General features: G+C 45.7%; 1 long non-coding RNA gene across 1 annotated transcript; it reads right to left on the reverse strand.

The window, feature by feature from the left end:
- Nucleotides 1-4,109: 4,109 nt before the first annotated feature.
- On the reverse strand, nt 4,110-19,043 carry LOC147240304 (uncharacterized). The gene is made up of 7 exons (XR_015111239.1): nt 18,909-19,043; nt 18,750-18,817; nt 16,155-16,542; nt 14,987-15,137; nt 12,942-12,997; nt 10,895-10,970; nt 4,110-5,220 (listed from the first exon to the last, which is right to left on the reverse strand). It is a non-coding gene; the product is annotated as an uncharacterized LOC147240304 (long non-coding RNA).
- Nucleotides 19,044-19,258: the final 215 nt, after the last annotated feature.

Below are 19,258 nucleotides of genomic sequence, written 5' to 3' on the forward strand. Positions count from 1 at the left end.
CTGACGAGGCTCCAGTTGCTTTCAGCGTGTAATTACCACCTTTTTGTTCTCTTCGAGTGTTTTTCACAGCAAATTCAACGAATTCCTCTTTTAGAAAAATATCCTCAATCCACTTTAATCAGCATTTATCAGCTAATCACATTAGAGGAAGAACACGAGGTGTCTCTTATTACCATTTAAATAAGCCTCACTTATTTAATTTGCACTGTTTAGAAGAATAAAATACAAAGATGAACTTGGATGAACGATAGAGATCCACATGGATGTCTGTCACGATGTTAAACAGCTATTCACCAAACACCTTAAATAACCCGTAATTAGCCATTAATTGCTTAATTTAAGGGAACCACATTAACTACTAGAGTGTGCAGACGGCCTTTCATATTTTGACTCACGATTTTCGCTGTTGTGGAAAAATCTGTCAATAAAATCAAATACGGAACATGAAGACGCTGAATTTGACTACATGTGCACCTGTGGGTTCCGTTTAATGTACTACAATAAAATACTACAATTAACAGAGGAATTATGTGAATAGGAAATTAGTGTACAAATATTCTGTCCATCAGATGCAAAGAAAATCTGAACGTCTCACCTGATGCCTCTGAACCTGCAGCGGCTCCACTTCTTCTATCATTCCTTCGATCTTGCAGGTCTGGAGCCGAGGTTTCCTCTTTGTTCTCAGGTGTGTGTGTGTGTGTGTGTGTGTGGGGGGGGGGAGGCTGGTGGAGTGTTCCAAGGTCTCCAGATGCTGGAATGTTCCCCTGCTCTCTGCTACAACTTCTACTTTCCTGCAGAGTGAAGGAGAGTGAAACGTGTTTGTACTACGACAGGGAAGCAAAAACAGCAGAAGTACAAGGAGGCTCATACTGGACATGCAGACAAATACTTCATTAAATACTTCATCATGACCTACTTCATCATGAGCTACTTCATCATGAGCTACTTCATCATTAGATACTTTTATCATTAGATACTTCATCATTAGATACTTCATCATTAGATACTTCATCATTAGATACTTCATCATTAGATACTTTTATCATTAGATACTACATCATTAGATACTTCATCATTAGATACTTTTATCATTAGATACTACATCATTAGATATTTTTATCATTAGATACTACATCATTAGATATTTTTATCATTAGATCCTACATCATTAGATACTACATCATTAGATACTTTTATCATTAGATACTACATCATTAGATGCTACATCATTGGATACTACATCATTAGATCCTACATCATTAGATACTTTTATCATTAGATACTACATCATTAGATACTACATCATTAGATACTTTTATCATTAGATCCTACATCATTAGATACTTTTATCATTAGATACTACATCATTAGATACTACATCATTAGATGCTTTTATCATTAGATCCTACATCATTAGATACTTTTATCATTAGATACTTTTATCATTAGATACTTTTATCATTAGATACTTTTATCATTAGATACTACATCATTAGATAATACATCATTAGATACTTTTATCATTAGATACTTTTATCATTAGATACATCATTAGATACTACATCATCAGATACTACATCATCAGATACTACATCATCAGATACTACATCATCAGATACTACATCATTAGATACTACATCATTCGATACTTTTATCATTCGATACTACATCATTCGATACTTTTATCATTCGATACTACATCATTAGATACTTTTATCATTAGATACTTCATCATTAGATACTTCATCATTAGATACTTTTATCATTAGATACTTCATTAGATACTTTTATCATTACATACTACATCATTAGATACTTTTATCATTAGATACTTCATCATTAGATACTACATCATTAGATACTACATCATTAGATACTTTTATCATTAGATACTTCATCATTAGATACTTCATCATTAGATACTTCATCATTAGATACTACATCATTAGATACTTTTATCATTAGATACTACATCATTAGATACTTTTATCATTAGATACTACATCATTAGATACTACATCATTAGATACGTTTATCATTAGAGACTACATCATTAGATACTTTTATCATCAGATACTTCATCATCAGATACTACATCATTAGATACTACATCATTAGATACTACATCATTCAATAATTTTATCATTAGATACTACATCATTCGATACTTTTATCATTCGATACTTTTATCATTAGATACTTCATCATTAGATACTTTTATCATTAGATACTTTTATCATTAGATACTTCATCATTAGATACTTCATCATTAGATACTTCATCATTAGATACTTTTATCATTAGATACTTTTATCATTAGATACTACATCATTAGATACTTCATCATTAGATACTTTTATCATTAGATACTACATCATTAGATACTTTTATCATTAGATACTTTTATCATTAGATACTACATCATCAGATACTACATAATTAGATACTACATCTACATTTAACAGGCTGAGCAAGTTACTGCTCAACCACCTAAATCATCTGTATATGTACTGCAGTTATTTTGGGGAAAATACTGTAAAAGTAGTGCAATCAATAAATTATAACTGTACACAGACAGTAATATTGTGAAGTTAGTTATTACATTCAACTGGAAGTGACTAGTAATATTTAATGTATGAGTTTTGGCAGTAACTTGCCAGGATGGGATGTGTTGAGTGTGCAGGAGCAAGGACTCACCAGAGGGTGGCAGCACTGCGCTGCGGAGCCACCAGACAGGAGAGAGAGAGGGAAGGAGACTTGAGAAGATAAAATCGAATGTTTCCTGTCACCATTCTCCCACCTGTGGCCTCTCCATCCCCCCCCCACACACACACACACACACACGCGCGCTCCTGTGTTCCCCCGGTGAGTGTGCTGCTCCTCATTCATACATATTCCTGCACAGGCTCTCGGGTGAAGCCCTGCAGCATTATTGATATGTCACACACTCTCACAAACACCAGGGAAAGCAAAATTTTACACTCTGACACGGCTCACACATCAACTGTAACACACACACACACACACCGTTATCTCTCTCTGACAACCACTTTCACTCCAGCAGATGGGATGATGGCATGGGGCCGCCGCCTGATAATCTGAGAGGAGGAGGAGTAGAGCCGGGAGGAAGCCATGAGGAGCGAGGAGCTGTCAGGAATCAAGAAGTGGACTCTGGACGCGCCTGAGCTCTCAGCGTTGACGGGGGCAGCTGTTGATGTAAATGACAGGTTCAAAGCTCACGTAGTCGTGATATTTACTCCATCAAGCAGCGACAACCACGGTGATGCCTCTCAGTAGAACTTAACCAGCGTGGAGTGGCACAGGAACGAGCCCTAAACCCAGGAACCGGGTCGCTGGGAGGGCTGAACTTCCTTTTCCCTCATCTCAAAATCCACAGGTTTGTGGTTCAATGCCTGAAATAAAGTCTGTGGTTCTTTTAGAGACTTTTAAGGTGGTACCTCCTGCCTTTCGCTACCTTTACTTGGTGCAGGTGAGAGCAAATGAGTGGTTTCATCTGGGTGCGAGCGCTGGTCGTGCTAGGTGCTAACAGGAAGTGTAGTGGTGTGTTTTTATCGCAGTGAGTGTACAGTTGCATCGAGAAGGCACGGGTTTTACCGGACGCTGCGTTTTGGAGTTTGTAAACCGCCATTGTCAGCCGTCGGTCTCCATTAGCATTCAGCTAGGTAAACATAGCTGGCTCTTCCTGCATTCTGGCGTCACCAGAAAGTGATGCAAAAGGCTGAAAAAGTCTTTGTGAGCTCAAGACAAGTTTTTCTGGCGAAGGGTCGCTTTAATGTCAGTAAATCCCACGAGAAATAAACAAAAGACTGCGGTTTGAAGTTGAAAGCATAAATAACAACAGTTGTTCTGGCCCGCCGCCGCCGCCGAGGCAGAACAGCGGCTGCTAATGCGCGTCGCTAACGTCTCGCTAACAACAGCCGGACCAGTGGCCGGGTTGCTGCCGTCCCCTGGTCCGGAGCTCACCGACGGAAGAAGAACTGCAACACAAACCCTCGAGGAAACGGCAGGCTTCAGGTTTAGCGTGGATCAAATGAGCCAGAAAACTGTTGAAAGGTGTTTGACGTTTTTGTTGATTGACGTTTTTTCAGAAGAGCCACAAATCTTTGACGTTTTTATTTAAAAAACAAAAAACAGCAGCATCCATGGAGTCAAGTGCCTCTCGAAAACTGCAGTGTGAGAAAGAAATACTTCATGTTTGATGGTGCTGAACCTGAACTGCAGCTGACAAAACTTTACATTTGAAGACGAACGGTGATGGACGGACAGTGTGACAGCCCCCCCCCAGCAGGCTAATGGCTTTGAAACGACAGCTGACACACTCGTCTCTCAACTATTCAGCAGCAGTTAGCGATGCAGAGCGCAAGCAGACAAGGTGGATAATTTACATGCTAAAATGTCCCCAGCCGCCGGGACAGAGATGTTTCACTTCTCTGAAATGTGAAAGCTCTGAAGACACTCCAGCGATGGCGGGCGGAGGGCAGATTAGCGGCTGAAAAGCCTCCACCAACACAATTATGAGCAGAGTCGTGCTGCATTAGCAGGCAAATGGGGGAGATGGAATTTATGCTAAGATGGAGGAGAAGAAATGAGGATGGCGGCCGCATCAGAAACACACAGACGGGAGGAAGATTAGAGCTGCACCTTCACATCGCGCCAGGAAACACGAGCGCCGCTCCAAAACATCGCCATCAAGAACAAGACGCCATAAAATCAGCCGTCATGTCCTCCCGGCCTCAGACTGATTTATGCGACCTCTAACCCAGAGTCCCTCAGTCACATGACATCCAAGTTATTAAAAAAAACAACAACCGCAAGACTCATGAAGCAACCTCTTCTATGGAAAACCAACAAAAGTAAATACAAACAGAGGCGTCTTGCGTATTCAGTCCTGAAGTCATGTGACATGAGAGCCGTTTATCCCTGTAGCAATCGGCGTGCGTATCCATGATCTACGGGAACCGTTATTTATGGTCGACGGGTCGTTTTCCTCCGCAGGACAGACGTGGGTCTTCGCGCCTCAGCGCTCACGTCTTCGGGTCATTCGTCCCATTTCCTGCTCATCTTTGCAGCGCGATCTTGAGAGAGTGACTTCACGCGTGTCTGACGCTTCCACTGGAAATGTTGGTGGCCAAAGGTCAAAGGTCATCTGTGACAGTGGTTCCAGTGAGGCCTTTTTGTTCTTTTTCAAACTGTGGTGAACTTAGAAAAACAAAGAAACTTGAGTGAGACGAAGTAACTGCACTCATTTCATCATCATAACTGAGTGTACAAGGACGAGGAACTGAGAGGAGCGACTGCTGATGAGTGTGTGTGGGGGGGGTCAGTTGGACATGTGTGTTAACGAGCCACTCACAGACACACACACACACACACACACACAAACACACACATTATCTAGAAATGGAGTGAAAACCCTGCTAACGTCCTCCTTTCCTCATCTGGCACCACCCAGGCTTCTCCACCCTCCCCAGTGAAAATCACACAGGACTTCCAAGTGAAGGGAAGTGGCGGTGTAGCCAGGAGGGCGATGGAGAGAAAACCGAAAGTGGAGTGAGGAGGGAGAGATGTTGAAAGAGGATGAGTGAGCAAAACGAAGACTAATGAGGAAGAATGAGGACGATGAAACGTGAGCCGAGTCACTGAAAGAGGAGAGTGAATGAAAGAAAATGAGGAGGCACGCAAGGAAGCTGAAACACTCCCAGACGGGAGGCTCTCGGAGGATCAGAACACACACACACACACACACACACACACACACACACACACACACACTAATCCCCTATGAAGCCAGCTGCATCGTGGCTGAGCTCGCCGCAACTGTATCCTCCCTCCATTCACCAAATCCCAGGATGGTCTTATTACCATAATCGGCTCTGAGCGGAAACACACACCGTCAGTCACAAACGCTCTTTATATTTCATCTTAATCCCAAAAATCAGTCCAGATCTGCCTCAGAAAACCTCCGCGCCACCACAACAGAAGAAGAAAACATGCTGCGTGATCCTGAAGGCACTGAATGGGTTAATTATTACTCGTTACTTCACAATACTGCGTTCTGCGTGGACTCGAGCTACTCATTACACTACTCTCACTAAAGTAGCTGCAGGGTTCCCGCCAGGCGCTAGAAGGAGGCTGGTGATTCACAGCTTCATTTATTTACATTTTGTAGCCAAAAACATTTGTTTCTCCATCACTGGAACTTCGCTTGAAGGAGGAAAACTCCCAGCGTGAACTCCTTGCTGCTCACGTCGCCACAAAAGAGGCGAGCGCCGTGGTTTCTGCTGCAAACGAGGTTCAATACTCTACAACGAGCACAGATTCTGGGTCGCTGACGAGTTTCCACGCTTCTCTAAATAATTAATGGTGATTAATCAACTGTGTAAATCTGCACATAATAATTACAAATCAGTCGCACAGAAAGGGTGGAACGCTCTTCGCACTGGGAAAATTAATTCTCGCAGCACTCAGTCTCTGACAACTTTAGCTTTCATGCTCTCAAAGATGACGTCCCCACATCCTCAACTTTCCCCAGGATAATTAGAAGTTAAGAAAGCAACGACACTTCATGTCTAATCTGGTCGTTCTTCTAACCTCTGGTAGTCAAGGAGCGGTGCAGCTGCTTCCTCCAGACACTGTAAGCATCAAATCCGTGGCTGCAGTGGAGGACGCCCAAGGAATGCGCCCTGAACTGCCTGACACAAATTGAACTCTGGGGGTTCAGGGTGGCTCCTCCGAGGCTTCCAGGCTGTCGGCCGCTGCCCCCGTCGGTAATCCAATCCTGTTTATGTTGAGCGGGCAGTCGATCCCCAGATTGCGGTCGGATACTCTGAATTCTTCTGGAAAGTACGGAGACTCTCAATAAGCGGGTGAAGTCATTTGAACCTGACTGTACTTCAATACATTTCCACCTGTTTGACATCTTCGCGGCCTGTAAAGTCACCTCTGACCTCGTAACAGCAGCCGCGTTCCCGTCTGATACCAGGCAAGCGTGAGGAACGCTGCAAAGAGGAAACGCAGACTACAGCTGTTCCCATCAGGTGGCACGACGCAAGCGAAACAACGTGGTGGATGTTTCTGTCAGAAGATGGCGGCAGGGTGGAGGAAACCTGGGGATGATGTTAGCCTAGACGCTAACAAGAAGCTAGCAACAAGATCACCTCAGTCCAAGTGAGAGTTTGTCTAACAGTCGTGTCCTCACGTGAAGTCGTGTTGACGTTGGTATTGACGTCATTTTGAGTCAAGGTTCAGTGAGAGTTTGGACTCGTGACGTATTTGATGACTTCAGTTTTGGTTGGTTCTGTCTGGTTTCCACATTATTTTATATGTCTGGTTGAAATTTGAATATTACAACCGGTCGAATCATCTTCAACGTTATCAGTTCTTTAAACTTGGCTTCTAAACACCCAGAGTAGCGTTAGCTGAGTTAGCTCATACAATGTTAGCCAAGTTCGTAACGTTAGCTGAGGTGCTTAACTAATTTGGCTCTGACTGTAAAATGTTACCAACAACTTTACTCTGGGTCTTGCAGATGTAAAATGATCTTTTCAGTTGCCTCATTTATTTTATTTTTAAATACAAGGTCAGAAGGAGAAAAAAGCAGCTGGTTTGGCATCCCCGTTGCCTAGCAACAGTATTTTTTGCTGTTACGAGTTCAGGAGTTCCATCTGAAGGTCATCGGAGGCTCTCAAAACAGCGCAGATAAAACAGCAATAATAAGTGCTGCTGCTTTTATTTTGACAGCAAAAACACTGAAGCATAGACTATGACTGATCCAGGATCAGACAAGACAGAAAAATGACTGAGCAGAAGTTAAGAGTCACGTTTTCTTAGTATGGTGAGAAATCAAGGAATCAGCGACTGGGCCGTGTCTCCTCGCTCCGACTGTCACGGACCTTCTCTCATACTGATGTCATTTGACGTTCTACTCTTAAACATCAATAAACGCCATTTTAATTGCTCGCATTTATGACCTCTGCTGCATTTAGTTAAGTTTTGTTGTTTTTTATATGAGAACACACACACACACACACACACACACACACACACACACACAGAATTGGCAGAATAACAAGACCTTCAAATGAGGCTAACCTTGTGTAGCGGTTCAGCCAATTAAAGCCCAGCAGCCTCGCGCAACACCACCGCTGCTGCTCATAATGATAACTGTTTCTTCTCTCCGTGCTCTAAATTTAGACGCTCACAGAGCCGTCTGGCAGTGAACACAGCAAGTTAATGAAGCATGCAGCCCCCCCACCCCACCACCAACATTTCCTCACATTTATCCAAGAAGCTACAGAGGGAGTTGAACATCTGGGCGACAGAGTGTGTGTGTGTGTGAGTGAGGGATGTTTGGTGGCTTTAGATGAGGGAACGAACAAAGTGGCTGTTGGTTTGTAGCGTTGAAGAAAGTCAAAAAATCTATGGAACATGTGAGCAGAGGAATGCAGTAACACCTGGGGGTTACTAGTCTGTCAGTGAAACATGGTCGGGTGTAAGTGCCCCCACCACGCTGTGCACCGTTCCCATGTAAGTGCCCCCACCACGCTGTGCACCGTTCCCATGTATGTGCCCCCACCACGCTGTGCACCGTTCGCATGTATGTGCCCCCACCACGCTGTGCACCGTTCGCATGTATGTGCCCCCACCACGCTGTGCACCGTTCCCATGTATGTGCCCCCACCACGCTGTGCACCGTTCGCATGTATGTGCCCCCACCACGCTGTGCACCGTTCCCATGTATGTGCCCCCACCACGCTGTGCACCGTTCCCATGTATGTGCCCCCACCACGCTGTGCACCATTAGCATGTATGTGCCCCCACCACGCTGTGCACCGTTCCCATGTATGTGCCCCCACCACGCTGTGCACCGTTCCCATGTATGTGCCCTCACCACGCTGTGCAAAGTTCCCATGTATGTGCCCCCACCACGCTGTGCACCGTTCCCATGTATGTGCCCTCACCACGCTGTGCAAAGTTCCCATGTATGTGCCCCCACCACGCTGTGCACCGTTCCCATGTATGTGCCCCCACCACGCTGTGCACCGTTCGCATGTATGTGCCCCCACCACGCTGTGCACCGTTCGCATGTTGTGGTCGTTTCTTGTGTTTCCTGCGTGAGGGCCTGCAGAGGAGCTGCTGCTGCCGTCACGCTCTCCTTAATTCTGATTTGCATTTTCTGTCCGTCCTTCGTTTTCTCTGTCACCTCGTTCTTCCTCTGGCCCTTCTTTGGCAGCTAAGGGCATGAACACACACACACACACACACACACACACACACTCAAAACTGCTCCCTGATGCGAGAAAAGAGCTCAAGTGTGTGTGCGTGCATGTGTTTAAACTCATTTTACCTTTGGCTAATGCCACCCACTCAAACATGGACACACACACACACACACAGCATGATTAGATAGAGATTCAACATTGTGCTACATGCATGAATACTGATGTGCTAACAGGCGGCTGCTGTCACACACACTCACAAGTGTAGATACAAGTGTGTCCAAAAACAGCTCGGCAGCGCGCGTGCACGCACACACACACACACACACGCACACACACACTGATTCTGCAACTGAATCCTAATGCTAAGGGGATGTGGCTGTCAAACGTGACAGAGAACACACACCTGAGTACTCACAGGAAATGCCCACACACTCATCATGCGAGGTGACAGAGCCAACAATATCCCCCCCCCCCCACAGGTAGATTTTAAACACATCAGAACACACACACACACACACACACACACACACGAATTACAGAGCATCACCACTACAGTACAGACCCCCCCCCCTCAAAAAAACCTCCAACGGCGAGTCAGACGAGTGCAGAGAATCAGCCGAGTCACCTTTGAGAAGAGAGGGACGCTGATGGATTTCAAAGGAACAAGGGAAGAAAGAAAAAGCGGTGAAAGGACGGAGGTGTGGAGAAGTGACAGAGACATTATGAAAATTAATCTGGAGAGGAAAAGCGGAGAGTCGGCAAATCAGGAGGAAAGGAAGGAGGGAAAGAGGGCAAAACTGAATGGAAACAAATCCAGAAGGAAAACAAAGGAAAATGTGGAACGTCTGGAGAGGAAAATACAAACAAGTGATGCATCAGAGGGAAAAATGAAGGAAGAGAATCAGTGAAGACAGGAGGAAAGAAAGGAGAGGGTGATAATTGCAAGGATTAAAGTTAAAAAAAAAGAAGGGAGCCTGAAATCTGATGATGTACTGTGAGGCCTACGGAGGTGAAGGAGGGATGAGGAGAGAAGGAATGCAGGGTCAAAGGTCGGTTAGAAAGGGCAGGGGGCCACGGTGTGATGTAAGAGAAATATTTACCAGGGCCCCCCCCAGATTTCCTGGAAAACCTTGAACTGTTACTCTGAGAGGGGGTTTCCAGGAAATCTGTCCTTGAGTGTGTACTAGAAGTACTCACAGAGGACAGTAGAGTACAAGTACTGCTTCTGTAACTCTCAAAACTTCTTCAGCAAATTTAAATCTGCAGGTGTGGTTTTGTATCGTTTTTTTTTTTTCTTGGTGTCCAAACATTCGGCTCCTGACATTCATGAAACGTTCCCTCGGTTCGCCGTGTGCGGCCCTCAGGAGCTTGTAAACAATTTTGGAACCACGTGTTGAGGAACATTCTCCTCCAGGTTCTTAAGAGGAACCGTGAGTGACAGAAGGGTTTGTTGACTGGGGGAAGATGAGCCGCACCGGCCACTCCCTCCATCGCTGGACCAAACTGGACCCTGCTGGGAAAACAGTTGCATCTGTGTACCCTCGTCTGGAGAGAACAAGAATCCTGACCTTCGCCTGGTGTTCTGAAGAACTTCGTGAGCTACGTTCTTCATCTGGAGACAGTGAAACTGGTGAGAACCTGCGCAGACGCACCTCAGCCGTGGATGACGTTTTCATGTGGCCTTCACGTGGATTCGGATCAGGTCAGAGTCGATTCTCTCATCACCGCCTGGGACCCACGAGAGAGAAAGAGGAAGAAAGAGAGAAATGAATAGTTGCCAGAAACTGAGGGCCAAGAAGTTCTACGGCGCGTAGGAAAGAGAACCAAGCGTGTCATCGTGAGGAGGACTAACACCCCCCGCCCCCCAGATTAATCTGAGCTCTTCTGCGAGCCTTGACCCACATCCTTCCTCGTTGATGTGATGATGCTGCGAGGGCGCAGTAATTAGCCGCTGAGCACGTAGAGGGGACGAAGAACCTTAATTGGAGTTGCATCATGATGCACAGAGAACACGGTTCGGCGAGCAAATGAGACGGTAAATGGTGCGTGGCGAAGTGGTTGACGAATATCGGCATGTGTGGCTGAGTGTTCAGGAGGTGAGCGACTGAACGTGCGTTACTGTATGCGCTCGGGGGCCCGGCGTCTCCAGGAGGTAACAGCCTCCTCCGAAGAAGTCATTAACAGTCATTCAGACGTGCAGCCTTCCATAAACAGTCATTAGAGGAGGAGCAGCCGCTGTAACGCCGGATCACCGAGCCTCCTCACACTCCACGCCTCAGCCTTATTTCTAAATCACTGATTTAATTTGAAAATCTGTCAAACGTCTGCGGAATCAACACTTGGACTGAGTTTGCGACCTTCTCCAGGACCCCTGCACGGAGACGCAGTCACGTCGCAATCACACACTTTATTAACTCCAAGAAAGCGGACGTTTCCTTTTCCGGCTCATCTGACTCGTTAGCTTAATGGCTGCAACGTCGAGGTTCTGTCGCACCAACACGTTAGCACACTCGCTGAATGTCACTCGTGTTTTTCTTCCTCCCGTCTGTTGATATCCAGGTCAAGTTTGAAGATGCCAACTTGTTCTTCCTGTCAACAGAAACCATAAAAATGCTCTTCAAAAAACAAAAACCATTCCTCAAGTGGACCCCTGACTACGCGGTGGTCGTATCTGTTGGGTTCATTTGCTCTCAAAGTTCTACTGGCTTCTTTTCTGAATGGCGAATGAAGGAAATCATTGGTGATGGCTGGCTGAAGGAAGACAGGGCCAGGACACGGAAACTTCTTCATCCCTGCTGGGCCGCGTTGCTCCAGTTCTTAATCAAGACTTATAGATCCGGACCCGGACGCAGACAGCGGGCGTTCAACAAAAGGGAATTTAATTGTAAAAAGACAAAGTCCCAACTGAAGAGAAAATACAAAGTAGCAAACAAAACCAAAACTTACACTGGAGCAGGGACAGACTCACACTGCCCTGACAGAGGCAAAGACAAACACAGAGGTTAAACAGGTTGAGGAAACGAGACACAGGTGGTGCAATCAACGCAGGTGAGACACGTGGGGTCATCACAGGAAGGAGCACGGGACGACAGGAAATAAACTACAAAGTAAAACAGGAACACGAAACAGGGATGGTGGCAGGTTCTATGTGTTGACACCTGGATGCCGAAGGACCTCATGTCTCCACAATTAACAAGACACAAAGCCAATAAACTCTTTCATTGGCGAATATGATGGCAGGTGATGTAACGGAGCCGGCTTACATCACATCGCCCCCCGCACCAGCACCCCCACCTCAATCCACACCAGCAGCGGGTGAACTGATGAAGCTGTTCAAGAGCTACACCCAAGTATTCAGCTGTGCATCTGTTCCCCTAATGGTCGAAAGAGTGTGTTTTTACACGTAAACGTTGTATTTTTACGTACCAAATTGTATTTTTACATATAAACATTTTGATTTGACATATAAGTTGTTTTTACCTAAAAAAGTTTTACTTTTATGTATAAACATTGTATTTTTACACATAAACGTTGTACTTTACATATAAAATTGTGTTTTTACATATAAAACAGACTTGGCTGCTCCCACAGGAGCCATTGCTCTAAATTGGGGAGGGTCCTCCCCCTCGCCAAAGAGATCCCACAGGCCTCGTATCTATTTTCGCATTAATTAACCAAGATAATTCACTCAGGGCTCACCTGGTTCCTCCCCAGGAGCGGCGCTCCACAACTGTAAATCAAATCCAGGATGAATCCTGCAGGAAGAGGAGGATGATGGGGATTTACAGACTTCCAGGAGGGAGGGAATGGAGCATTTATCTCATGAATGCTTGACTCTCGACCTGTTTCCTAACGTATAGATGAGACGACGTATTGACCGTTTGTTCCTCCAGGTGGCCTCCCATTAATTAAGGCAGGTATATTTAATTAAAGTGCTGTTATACTGCATTCTAGGGAACTGTGTGCATGGCCTTGAGCCACAGTGCCTTGTGTTCACCACTAGGGGGCGTGTGAAGTTCCCTTATCATGTGTAGTGTCCATACCTCCCTCACTTGCTTGGCTTTCCCTCCCTTTTTCCTTTGGAAATGAACTTAATTACTTGAATTACGACAGTATAATTTGGAGCAACATAGGAAATAACAAGGCCAAAGACATCATGACATTCTTCTCACAAAGAGAGTTCATCAGTAGCTTCACTCTCCTTTTATCCCCGTCTTTGAACGGATGGATGTTGAGAGTGTTTTTCTGTCCATTTACACTGAAACGACTGAAGCCACCGCCGGGCGACGGCACTCCCTCCACACTCATGACGCACATCTGATACGACACCTTCAGAATTATGTTGCTGTAAAGTAAACTTGCTTGAAAATTAAAAAAAACAACCTTTAATGATTTGTTTGTGTTTAATTCCTCAGTGAGCCTCGCAAATGTCACTGAAACAGAGCGAAAAGGGAAAAAATGTAACGGAAAGACGAATCTTTCTCATAGATGAAGGCGTTTGTGGATCTCTGCTCAGCCCCGAACATTCGTACGTTCGGCGTGCGAGCAGAAGCGAAATGAATCGTGACTGACGGGAAAGTCGACCGACAGAGGAGGCCCCTCCTGGATTGATTAAACGAAGGAAGTCACGGTGCTGAACACGTTTAAAAAAAGAAGCAGCAGCATTTGCATTAATTTGAAGCTGTTAAAAATAAAACCTCATGTTTAAGTACAAAGAGAGAGGTTCAGTCTGCGTCTCAAAGATATTTTCAAGTCTAATAAACACACAGTTTTTGCAACTGGCTGAATTTCCACTGCACCCACATTCTCTTATATTTAATCACATTATTCAAATCCACCTTAATTTAATGTTCTCTAATAGAGTGAACTGAAACTCATTACAGAACTCTCTGCGGGTTGCACGCGAGCGCTTAGCTGTGACGGATTTACCCATTTTCCTGCGTATAATCACTCTTGTTGACAGCCAATATTGGCAACATTTGCCGCATTTGGAACATTTTCAGCCGCTGTACTTCAACAGAGCTCCTAATGAGGGTGAACCAAGCAGAAACAGGCCCTCCAACACCGCTGCGCCAGGAGGCCGAGGCGAGCCTCACGTGAGGCCGTTAGCCGCCAACAAGTCAACGCTGCTCTGAGGCTCTGGGGCCAAAGCAACAGAGCAGGAGGATTGGTAATCGGCGGTCACGTAGATGGAGGCTGCAGCAGGTCATGAGCTGAAGTCTGTGTTTGCAGAGGACGACGACCCCTGAGCCCACAAGGTCGCCGCTTCAAAACCTCAATACCAATGACTTCATACGTCCCAAGGAAAACAAAACGGCTGCGAAGCCGCAGCGCTGTAGATCAGTAACCATCAATAACCACCGCTTGGTCTCACAAAGATTCGAGGTTTAGCTGGACAAGCTCTCACCTTAACAAGCTTGTCTCTGGCTTGGAAGGTGGCTGACCTTTGACCCAGGTTCAGGCCGTTTCATCGGGATTGGGTTGGAAGAAAGTGCCGTCAGGAGTAGTGGGAGTGAGGGAGTAAAGATGGCTAAAATCACAATGTTCAGGTTTTGGGGTACGATTCCTACTTCGAGCCTGGCGAAAGTTGTCTGTTGTTACGCACAACTGCCGGTGCAGTCGGGCCGAAGAGCAGCACGCTCAAGGTAGCAGAGGTGGGACCAGGAGGTCTGGGTGGTCAGAGCAGCTCAGCGTGCACAGGCATGTTGCCACAGAAACGAAATGTCTTGTAGGAGGGGACGTACCTCTTTGTGAGCTGGGGACAACTGTTTGTGAGTTCTTCTTCAGTTCCCCTGCAGTGCTCTCGCTGTAGCCGACCGTTCTCATCCTATGGGGATCTTCGCTCCTGCTGCCGCTGCTGCTAGCAGAGAACAGAACCAGACCGCCAGATTCGTCCTACTGGAGCAGAGGGAAAGGTCGGTCCGGACTGAACCCAGGTTACTCCTAGCAGGCTCATTACCGGACCTGCCCAAACTGGACCCATACCAGACTCTTACTGAGCTAATCTACCAGAGCCAAAGGAAAATGCAAGATTTCTTGAAATATATCGACTGTTTTAAAAGCACTGGGATTTTTTGGGGGCAAGATATTCGACTTAGCAAGACACAAACCATGTGAGCGCTTGCTGGTCCAGGAGGAATTCAACCCCACAAGAGTCACGGTTTACTGGTTTCCCCTTTTGGTGTTACTCCATCGGCCTCGGCGCATTTATTCGGTTATTGTTGTGGTTTCTCTACAGCAGGGGAGCCAGAAACGTTTCACTCGGAGGGACGGTGGAACGTTGGGCCAAAAAACCCCAAAGCACTCGCATCAGTTAGACGTTTGTCTCCTGGGCGCCGCTTCGTTTATTTCTTACTTCATTGTGACAAACTGACGTCTCACACAAAGCCTCACTCTGCTGTGTGATCAAACTATGAAAGAATAATTAATCATTATGGACCCGGCATATTCAAAGAGCCGTTTTAACCCCCAACAAAGAAAACTATGGAAAAATACTGTACCCTTGAGTGATTGTCTCAAGAGTACGCTACGTACTTCACGTCTCTCATCTGAAAATGCCTTTATGTTTCAGTCCAATCTCAAGTCAAAGCCTTGAATTTCTCCCACAGGTTTGGGCTCCATTGTTTTGAGAGGAGAATCAAGAGTTCAGCGACCCAGAAGTACAATGACCTCAATTCAATATGACATCTTGCAAAAGTACTTTTTTTTCCCCACCATCATTTATTTTCCTTCCCATGTTCCCTGCAGGGCTCCGTACCTCGGCGGTTCTGTCATTTCCTTTCTTGGTGATGTATTTGATTTACAGTACAACTTCTATATCCCGTTATTACTGTATTTATTTAATTTATCACATGGGGGAAGTCAACCTTTAGTCATGGGTGACGGTTACTGCTCCACACACACGGGCCTCACCAAACACACCCGGCAGGTCAGTGACATCAGGTTCAAGCCGTCTTTGCAGTCGAAGCACATTGACTTGTCCCCGGGGGGAGGTGACGTCTAGATGAATGACACCTGAGACCAGCTGAGCCGAGGGTTTTACCTCTTAATTTGAAACTGTCAGATGTTTTGAATAAACATGGCCGACACTGCATACGTCAGAATGTAAGAAAACACATTACAAGGCTTCTTTCGCCGCCGGCACGTTGAGTCTCTTCCTCTAGCAGCTCAGTCAAAACAAGCCGGAGAGACGCCATCAGCTCTGACACCAGGCTGCTCGTCCGTCCTCCGCTGTCTCACCCGGTCCGTCTTCTCATTAATCACGCTTCACCTTTCCTGTTGCCTCTCATCCCCGCGGAGCCTGTGAAAACCAGGAAATGCCAAGCCCACGTCGTCATGGCCAAGACAAGAATTAATGAGCTCGATGGCAGGACAGTTAGGCTGCGTTCAAGTTTCACTCTGACACGTTGTTGACGAGGCCTTGACATGAAGGTCAGCGTTAAATCAACCAATTCTGTTCTATCACAATTAAGAGGACAACAGCAACTGTGTCCCCGAACCATCACAGCTAAAACACACCACCTTCACGAGACTAACAAACACCATTTTCAAATGAAGATTTTAGCAGTGTGAAGCTAACGTTATGCTACCACCAAACCTCTCCAGAAACTTTGATGTCACCGCAGCTCCGTCTGTCCTTCACATGTGGTTTCTATTGATGCCTCCTGTATTTACCTGCAGGTACGACGCCGGGGCTCAAACCCAGAACCTCCTTGCTTTGCGGCGACAGTGCTAACCACTGCACCACCGTACCGCCTGTTGGAACCTTACTCTAAGTAAACTGGTTAATCCACCATGAAATAAAGAATAATGCACAGCAACAGGGTTAATTTCAGGTGGTAACACATTACTGGACACAGTATCTATCATAATAATACTGAAAATTTTATTAGAAACAGATACATACACACACACCCACACACCCATGGACTTGCGTGGCGGCATTCATCAGATACCAGTGAGAATGCCGCGCCGTGATGGAGGTCCCACAATTCTATCATTGCTTTTCCATCAGTGCAGGAACGGCGGATCTAGATAACCGCTGCCTGGAGACAATTGGATCAGATGCCTGATTCTCTCATCAGTATTCTGCCTCTGACATTTCACGCGCACGCACACACACACAGGCGCACGCGCACACACAGAGTGATGCAGGTTAAGAATTAATTACTCTCTGGAGTTTTGGTTGGAAATCTTCTATGATAGAGCTCAGAACAGGTGACAGCTGTGGGCCAGAGGCATTTGTCTTCAGGTGGATGTCTGTCGGCCCGGTTCTCCAGTGATGTGATACACCATAAATGCCTTGAGGGAATTTCTTCAAATCCAGAAAGGTATAATCTTACTCATGATCACATTTCTTAATATATGCTGTCGTTGGACACGTAATTGACAAGTGCTAATACCAAGATCCCATGACTGTTAGCAGCTATTCACAGAACTGGTCAGAACCCAAACGTGGGACCCAAAATTTGTTATATATATATATATATATATATATATATATATATATATATATGGTACAATAATATTACCATCATGATTCATAAAACCCAGAAATAAGACTTAGCATTGTTAGTTACCCAGATCTCTCCTTTTAAAGACTGTAGGTTTTTTGTTGAGTGCCTGACTCAAGGTTACCTTAGTATGAAGCTAACGTTATGCTAGCAGCAACCCACACCAAAACCAACAACAGCTACACAACTGTTTTTGACACTTTACAGTGTCCTTGACTATCATTGTACTCTCTTTAAGCTGCTTGTTAACAACTACCACATTTGTAAAAGTGAAGTAATTTAAAACTTAAATATATTTGCTCTAGGGCGGCCCGGTGGAGCAGTGGTCCTCACTGTGGCCCCCCAGCAAGAAGGTTGTGGGTGGAGCCCCAGCTGGAGCACGGGGTCTTTCTGGGTGAGTCTCCATGTTCTCCATGTTCTCCCTGTTCCTGCGTGGGTTCTCTCTGGTACTCCAGCTTCCTCCACAGTCCAAAGACATCAAGAGGGACCAGGTTAATCCAGACTCTAAATTGACCGTAGGCGTGGCTGGGAGAGCCAATGGTTGTCTGTCTCTATGTGTTGGCCCTGCCATGGACTGGTGACCTGTCCAGGGGGAAGGCTGCTGGGATAGGCTCCACCCCCACCACCCTCAACAGGAGAAGAGGGAGAACATGGATGGAAGGATATTTGGTCTACTGCATATAGTACAGCAGGAAGTATCCCACTCATGAGTAGCAAAGATTTCGTGTGTCGTAAAAATGATGGCTGCTTTGAGATTAACGTCATCAAAAGAGGCGTGTAGGTGTAGTTTAACGTTAGCTTTGTAATGTTAGCAGTTGCATTTAAGGTCCCTACACAGCTGCTTGGTGATAGTGGTAAAAACACACACACACACACGGTGATAGTGGTAAATACACACACACATACATGGTGACAGTGGTAAATACACACACATACATGGTGATAGTTGTAAATACACACACACACACACACCTTTCTAGTTTGCCGACCTCACCTCTGTGATTGACAGCTGGTTGGCATCAGGTGAAGCTGCATCTGAAGGATTTCCAGGTCAAACAGAGCCTGTGGGACATTTGGACAGCAACAAGGCAACAGATGTGACAGTTAAAGTCCAATCAGGTCTGGCCGTCACGACTACAACGCCAAGTCTTACCCAGGTCTTCAAAACCGGGCCTGCAGCTGTAAGCTGGCCAGCTAACCACCAGGAGGCGCTGCTGCTGCCTCAGCAGAGGTACCCTCTGATGATGAGAGTCTTTGGAGGGGGTTCTTGGAATTTAGAGGGAGGCAGGAACTCTCCAGAAGCACATGTGCTGCCCGTGTGGTAGTCATGGTAACCGGGGAGACTACCAGGATAACAGCAGAGTGAAAAGGGGAAATGTAAAAGAGAAAATGTTCCTGATTTTTTCTTCAACTGGATGAGGAAGGGTATAATAGCAATAAACCTTATTTAAACAGAAGTGAGAGAACATAAAGGAGTGGAGATGTACAGTTTATCTAAGGGGC

This window comes from Aulostomus chinensis, chromosome 22 (assembly GCF_037954235.1).
Source record: "Aulostomus chinensis isolate RoL2024-O1b breed Wild chromosome 22, RoL_Achi_v1.0, whole genome shotgun sequence".
Taxonomy (NCBI): Eukaryota; Metazoa; Chordata; class Actinopteri; order Syngnathiformes; family Aulostomidae; genus Aulostomus; species Aulostomus chinensis.